Source organism: Nuphar pumila, chromosome 3 (genome assembly GCF_984573655.1).
Source record: "Nuphar pumila chromosome 3, dmNupPumi1.hap1.1, whole genome shotgun sequence".
NCBI lineage: Eukaryota > Viridiplantae > Streptophyta > Magnoliopsida > Nymphaeales > Nymphaeaceae > Nuphar > Nuphar pumila.
Genome location: NC_143251.1, coordinates 14,450,208 through 14,458,664, shown reverse-complemented (window position 1 = coordinate 14,458,664; position 8,457 = coordinate 14,450,208).

Below are 8,457 nucleotides of genomic sequence, written 5' to 3'. Positions count from 1 at the left end.
AGGGGCAAACTTAGCATATACAGTCGGCTTAGTATGAGGGAGACTGAAAGCATTTTGGATAATAACGTATCTAACAAAACGTTAGATAGAGATAATACAAGGGATAAAACTATATTTGTGACCAAAGAACACAAAATGAAAGGAGATCAAGAAAAGTCACGTAAAAATGAAGGAGACAGTTATGGCAAAGATTGGTAACTCCAAGATTGTGATAAGGTCGGATCCATTGAAAACTGATTGACCTTATCATATAGCTCAGCATGAGAATCCAAAAGAGATGGAAGATCGAATTTTTCAGTATTCACAATATCATATCCCTAAAATCAAGGGAAAGCTATCCCATATTTGATTTCACATTTTTGGTTTTGCGTCACTGCTTTTCATGTACATTTATTTGTATGTTTTTCTCTATAACAATTAAGAAAGTGTGTTTCTCTTAGCCGTGGATGTATGATTATCAAATCCGAACCACGTATATCTTGCATTGTATTCTTTCTCTTTTCATTTTTTTTTTCTCTTTAATTATCTGAAATTAATCCAATCATTGCCTGTATAAGACCATGATCATGGCAGATTTTAAAAATAACAATCTATGAGCTTTTTTGGAGGATTGTGAAGGATCTCCCACTTAGAGATGAGTTAGAATAACTTAAATAGATAAAGTATGTTTATTCATGTAGATATCTACGTATGGAGGTTTGAGTCCTCCTTTTAACCGTTCAATTCAGTAACCTCATCGATACAGGAATTTAAGAACCATAGTTCCAACATTTCAATCATAGAGATTTTCCTCTATTTGTTGATTTCCTGACCTGCACTTTACCACCTTTGGATGACAGGGATAAAGTACAATTTTTAAGCCCATTCGCTTATGAAACTGTCAGAAAACTGATTAACCAATTAAAACAGCTCATGTGGCATTCAGTGAGTTGTAACAGTTCATATGGAATTAGTAGGAGCTCGATAACGTTCATGCAGTTTCCACCAATTAAATCCCTTTTTGGCCACACTTGGATCCATGTTGCCTAGATCCAAACTGAACCTTAAACCAAGATCCAACACACGATGTACCTCTTATCCATTTTCCTGATATTTACACAGGAGAAACCACCCCCAATATCACAGATCTAGCCGCGCTAGCTTAGCCTGCCGCACTTACCGTCGCTATCCTGACAGCGTAAAACTCTACGGGCTTATCCCTTGACTCTCAGGGAGTCGCCACACTTCGACTTGCTCAAAGGGTGATGCCCATGAGATTCGAACCTAAAACACTTGCCTAGCGGCCTAGGACTCATCCCACTAGGCCAATACGGCATAAAAACTGAAAAAAGAAATCTTATCACTCATAAAAGAAAATGTAATTCAAAGAGTTTTCACGGTAACATAAGCTTGACTGTAGATAATGGGCTAGAATTCCTATCTAACTGTTAGACTAAATTTTTCACTGCGCACATCTCTATTGAGTGAGATGTGCGGTGGGGATTGAATATAACCAAACACTAGGTTGTATACAGTATGACCTGATCTGCTCTCCAACTCAACATGTTCTTTGATCAAGAAGAAGAAAAAAAAGAGCAATCTAAACAGTAAGGGTGTTAAGGAGTTGGGTTTACCCGGACTTGACCTCAACCAAACTCTATAGAGTCTGGGTATGGTGATCAATAATAAGACCCAGGTTTGAACACGAAGATCTGATTAATACATGGACCCAGGTATAGTTTGTGAAATTTTATGCCAAACCCGAACCCAACCCAAGTTTTGATTAAGACCCACAAATTTTCAATATAAAAATGAAAAAAAAATGGTTTTACCGGGTCTGGTTCATGTAGTTTTTATTGGGTTCGGGTATGAATTTTCTTATAATAGACCCAATTAAACCCAGGTCTGAACCCAATACCATACCCGAAAACCAGGTCCAAATCTGGTTCCACTTGGGTCCAAACAAAACCAGACCCGTTGATACCCCTACTAAAGAGGAGTTTGTGGACGTTTTGAACATTAGAAATCTCAAATCATCGAACATAAGAGGATGGTAAACCTTTACAACTATTTACAATCCAACACTGCTTGTTAAACCCAAAAAACCAAGGATCCCAAGTATGCGGTTTTAGGATCCTTAGCCTCGCAATCTTGTGTGAAGTCCACCACAAAAGCCTAACTTAAACACGTATGTATTGGGCGGCTCTCTATTTATTATTATGCATGGTTCCTTGGTAATTGATGAAAGAAACTACTGAAAATTAGCTTGCACTTTTGAGTTACCTATGGAGGGCACAAATGCAAAGTAAAAAATAAAAAATAAAACAATTACTAATAAATTATACTAATTCATGAATTAAAAAATAAATCAAAACTCTAATTCTACAAGCTTCATAAATTATGCATTTATGCTAACCGATAAAAAAAACTCTAATTTTTTAACTAAAATCAAATTAAGTAATATTCATGGATTCATGGCTAATGGTGATTAGAAAAAACATTAAAAAAAACTAAAACCACAACTAAACATATAATTCTAAAAAAAACAAATCAAAATCCTAATTCCTACAAACATCATAGATTATTTATTTATGTTAATTGATAAAAAACCTTACTATTTTAACTAAAATCAAATAACACAATATTCATTGATTCATGCCTAATGGTAATTAAAAAAAAAAACTCTAAAACCATATTTAAACATTTATGTTATTCTGGAAAGTTGAAATCAAATCCCTAGTTCCTACAAACATCGTAATTATGCATTTATGTCAGTTAATAAAAATCTTTAATATTTTAATTAAAATAAATTCATGTAATATTCATGGATTCATGCCTAATGGTAATTTAAAAAAAATAGAAAAACCTAAATTCATAAAGTAAACATTTATGTCATTCTAAAAAAACCAAATCAAAAAGTTGATAACTACAAACATTAGAAATTATGAATTTATGCTAATTGATATGAAAACCCTAATATTCTAACCAAAATCAAATCAAGTAATATTCATGGTTCATGTCTAATGGTAATTAAAAAAACCCATGAAAACTCGAAACCATAACCAAATTTTATGTCATTCTGGAAAAACAAATCAAAATCTTAATTTCAACAAACATCAAAAAATATGATTTATATTTATTAATTAATTAAAAAAGCCTAATATTCTAACCAAAATCAAATCACACAATATTTAGCAATTCAGACACACACAAAAAAAAACCTAGAAGCATAAACTATTTGTTTATGTCAATATAAAAACACTAAATCAAAACCCTAAATCTTAACAAACATCATTCATAAATATGCTAACTAAAAAAATAAAAACTCCAAATTAAATATTTATGTCATTTGACAAACAAAAATAAAAATTTTAAATTCTAGCAAAAATCAAAGATTTAGGGATTTGATAATCAAAATTAAGAATTCATTAATGAAATCATGCTTAAAGATAATTGAAAGAAAAATAGCACAAAATACCCTAAAACCGTAATTACATACATATTCAAGTCAATTGGAAAAAACCCAATCAATACCCAAAGTCCTAAAAAAATCATAGATTTAAGCTATTTGAAAAAAAAATCCCAAATATTCTAACCAAAACCAAGTGTTCATTGATCATGCTTAATGCTAATTGAAAAATAAAACACAAGAAACTCTAAAACCCTAACTAAACATTCATAGTATTTCTAAAAAAAAACTACAGCAAAAACCTAAACCCTAACAATACATTAAGCTAATTGAAAAAAAGGAACCGTGAAATAAAAAATCTATTAAGCCTTTTGAAAAAAAAAGGTTTGGAAAGGAGGAAACTCTGGGTCTCAGCCACTGTGGCTTGGTCAATGCACCAGAAAGGCCAACGAATGGCGGATGGTTGAACCCAGTTCGGCAAAGCTTAGAGAGAGAGAGAGAGAGAACATGTTGCACTAGTTCTAGTGCCACTGGACAGGGGACGAGTCATCGGAGTGGAAGGCCAAGCAACTAGGGATGGGGAACGAATCAACATCAAGGAAAATCGGAAGGGGGGGGGGGGGTGGAGAGAGAGAGAGGCGGGGCCGAGGATGTGGGAATGGGAGGGGTGTCGGTCCGGTATAGTTGTGCCCACCCTGACCCAACCTTCCAAAGAGTCAAGGTGGGCACTAGGTAGCCACCCAGACGGGTCAGGGTGGGCACGTACCCACCCTGGTCCCAATGTGGCTCCCACCTCTAGTTACAAACTTAATTAAGAGGGAAAAACTTATACTATAATAGCTACTCATGGTAATTTTGGCTTATTGATCTTTCAATATGTTAATGTCAACATCTCTCCTTACATCTTGGCTGTTTGGCTTGTTGAAGGTATATAGTTGATTGATTTATGTTTGAATTTTGTTTTTCCCAGGTGATGGGTCTTTCCGCCATGGCGTTCAATCTGAATAGATTTAGGGTCTGTTTGTTTCATTCTCATGGAAAGAGAAGGCCCTTTCATGAGAAAGGGCACATATTTCTAAAGAATCCTTCTCTTGTAAATGCTTTCATAGGGAGGAAGGTACAAAAGAATTTACACATGAAAAGTGATAGGTGGTAGGAAAAACTAAGGCCTACTTGCAGCATAGCACTATCCCACTGTGATAATTTGATGTTTATTTCACTCATGGTGGGTAAGGAAGAGAAATGAATGTCAGCTCAGCAATTCCGCCTGAAAATTGCATGAAACAAACAGAGGGCTTAATTTTAATCCATTTGTAGTTGACAGTCAGGGTTGTGTCATTAAGCTTAGTCTGACATTGTTAATTGTGCTAATCTTGGTATGAAAGTTATGCATGTCAGGGTGCACTGACTTGTGTTGGATCTAGAACTTAGGCATGGGTTCCAAGTTGTAAATCCATTTAGAATTTTATGTGGCATAGGTTCAGGTATTCTCAAGTAGCGGACATGCACACACACACGCTCTCTCTCCACATGGACGAGATTATTCTCATGTATGTTATTGTTTGCTAGGATAATAAATGAAAGAACATGATTACAATATAATATTCCATAAAAATTTATCCTAATCCTAAATCTTATAAAAGCAGGAGCTAGGGTAGTTGAGGCAGAAATTTTGGCTATAACTTTTTTTTAAATTAAGCTTTGTCATGTGTCCAAAGAATGAGAATATGAATTTGTTTGGGAGTTTGTAGAATTCTTTCAAAAATGGAATGTGTTACATGGCAACTATGTAATTTTTGAAATTAAATACACATTGAATTAGGCAAATTATCATATTCCACACTTCTCTCTCTCTTTTTTTATTCTTCTTTTTCTTTTTTTGAGATGCCAAACGGCTCCTTTCTTCTCCCACTTTCAAACGTCTAAAATCTAAAGACACCATCTTCTCTCCTTTTGAAGAGGAATACCACTCTCTCCTCCTATAAATTTAACAAGAATTTCTCAGCTTCTCTCTCTCTCTCTCTCTCTCTCTCTATATATATATATATATATATATATATATATATAGAGAGAGAGAGAGAGAGAGAGAGTAATGGGTAGCACTAAACCCATTTAGTGCTAAACTGCATGTTAAATGGGTTTTTCAGGTTTTTTCATTTTATTTTTAAATTCTAATCGTACATATGTGATTTATGTACTTGATTTTATAGGGATCAGCTCTTGAAGTGTTTGATTTCAATAGAGTGGGTTTTTATAAAGTTCAAAAAATCAACAGTCCAAAATCTTTGTAAAATTTTGAGGCTCCAAACATCATTTTTTTCATGGAAAACACATGAATCAAGTGTGAATTCTTAGTAAATCGATCATGCCCAACACATTTATGAAGCTGGAACCTCATAAAAAGCACTAAAGAAGCCCTAAAAACCCTTTTAGCATGCACTTTAGCACCAAATGGGTTTAGCATGGATATATATATATATATATATATATATATATATATATATATATATAGCCTTTTAGGTTTACCTTTTAACCATAGGAAGCAATTTTCTTTTTTTGCCCTTTATCTTGCTAAGTATATATCTATATTTTTAGATTAGCAAGCCGATGTTAGGCATGTTGGATATTTCGATTTAGGTCCAACCCTAAGTATGACCCGGTTTGACATTAATTAAAGGGTTAGTGGGCAATTAGTGAGAATTAGCAGGGAAGGAGTTACGTGAATGTGAAAGGGTTCAAATTCTGTAAACCCTCATTTTCCTCCCACTATAAATAGAGGCATGGTTGCTTGATGAGAGTAGTCAAGGTGTCCTCATTTTTCTCATTGGGTTCAAGGTCCTGCTCACCATCGACTTGAAGGCCTGGACTCATCGTGGGTGTAGATAGGTTGAGGAGAACGCCAAGCACCCGTACGTCGCTTCGTCCATGTCATCTACTGGTGTGTATCGTTTTTTACATTCCAGTTCTATTTTAAAGATACGCTGATATTGGGTTATGGGCTCAATCCAATCCGGAACCCGATCATTATGAGTCTGGATCTAGATTAGATCTGGATCAAGGGCATCCAACCCGAGATTCATTAGAACTGGATCTAGATCCAGATTGGATTCGATCATATCCGAAAAGGGGTTTGTTTATTATTTATATCTGAACCGGTCCTTTGATCGATATGACACCTTTTAGGACTGGTTTAAAGCCATTTTTTAACCGGTTTTTATTAGTTTTTCACCGGTTCTGAAATATAGAGACCTTGTTTTCATGAATTCATGAAAGAACAAGGATTTTTTCATTCGGTTAGAGGACTTTATATATGAGCTTTTGTTCATATTTTAGACCGATTCTTAAGTTTCAGAAATGGTTCAGACCTTTAGATGACCGATTCAAGGTATTTTTAGACCGATTTCTTCTTTATAATCCTGGGTTTTGCCCATAAAAAGTATGTTTTTGTTATTTGTCATACTTTATAAGTGTTTATTTGTAACACCCCAACTTTTGAAACCGAAAATTTAGGATTTTTTTTAAAACCCCTTTACACTTATTTTGAGTAACATAACGAAAATTAGTTTTAAATACGATTTAAACCTTGAGAGAGTTAAAAATACAACATACATGCATAAGACTAGAACAACTAAATCAAACTATAGTTTGTATTTAAAATAAATCAAATACTAGTCTCAAATATTATTAGAGTTAATAAGACTTAATCAAATAATAAAATATCAAGTTCTTTTTAAAGCCTTAAAGAACTGTGACCCTCTTGGCACTACCTCGAGCCTACTGTCATCACCCTCCAACCTACTCATTACATGAAATATGATAAGTAAAGGAATAAGTCCATAACCTCAGTAGGTAATCACCAAAACACATGAACACACATATTTCATTCATAGAAATAAGCATTGACATATTTTCAGATATCATCTGAATCATCCAATATCACAATATCATAATTAAGCATAATTTACATGAACATAATAATCATCCTTGCATTCATATTATAGGATAAATATGTTAGAATGCATCATGCCAATAACATAACAATTATGCACAAATTAAAACATTTCAATGATTATATTTTGATTTCTTATGTTCCACTAAAAGCCCGCCATGTACTCTCATGGTAAGTATGTTCTTTTTTTTTACCTTTTAAACTTTACTATAGCATATATCAACCTTTTTTTTTTCTTTTAATGTGTTAACTAACATTTATTATTTTTTCTATTTTCATTAAACATATAGTAGGCAACATAAAAAAAAGTTATATTTGCTTGACTTTTATTAGTTGTATGTTTTAAATAGTATAATTTGTTTTAAACATGAGCATATTTAAGGCTACGTTTGAAAATTAGCAGTTGGGTTGGGAGTTGATGCATTCGGTAGTAGTGGGTGTTTGGAAACTGGCAGCTGGGATGAGAGATTGTGTAAACGAGCCAAATTTGATCAGCTCTATTAAACTCAGACACTCTCCATTAGGCTCATGGGACAAGTTCACATGGAAGTTTAAGCAAAAAGTGGATTGATTCGGTATTTGATCTGTTCTATGACTACTACATCAAGGGTTTAGCTTGTTTTAAACTAGTTTATAGCCAAATTTTTAAACTAGTTTCGTTGCCTGAGTTTATATGCAACTATGAGCCCGACCAACAAGGGTTTAGCTTGTCTGGTAAGAGCAGCTAGTGCACGTCACCTTGTGTTGGGATGTTGAGGGTTCAAAACCCAATGATATAGTTGTATAACTGGTAGGGTCTGCCTAATCCCAGCTTGCCTTTAAAAAAAAAAAAACTATGAGCCAGACTCAAAACTCAAATCCTTACCGGGTTGAGCTCAACATGTCCCGAACGCATCCATCGGGGCACTAATCAGAGCCAACACCAACGCGGATCCGATTCCTTTCAATCCCGAACGAAAAAGGAGAAAGAACCCAAAAACTCCACCGATAAGATCCGACCCATTTACACCCCCGCCTGCCTATGTCGGTGTCCACAAAACGCCCTGTCCAAATCGTATAATACCGCTCATTTTTCTCCTTCGTAGGTAAGTAGTGTGCTACAAGATCGAGGTTATTTTGG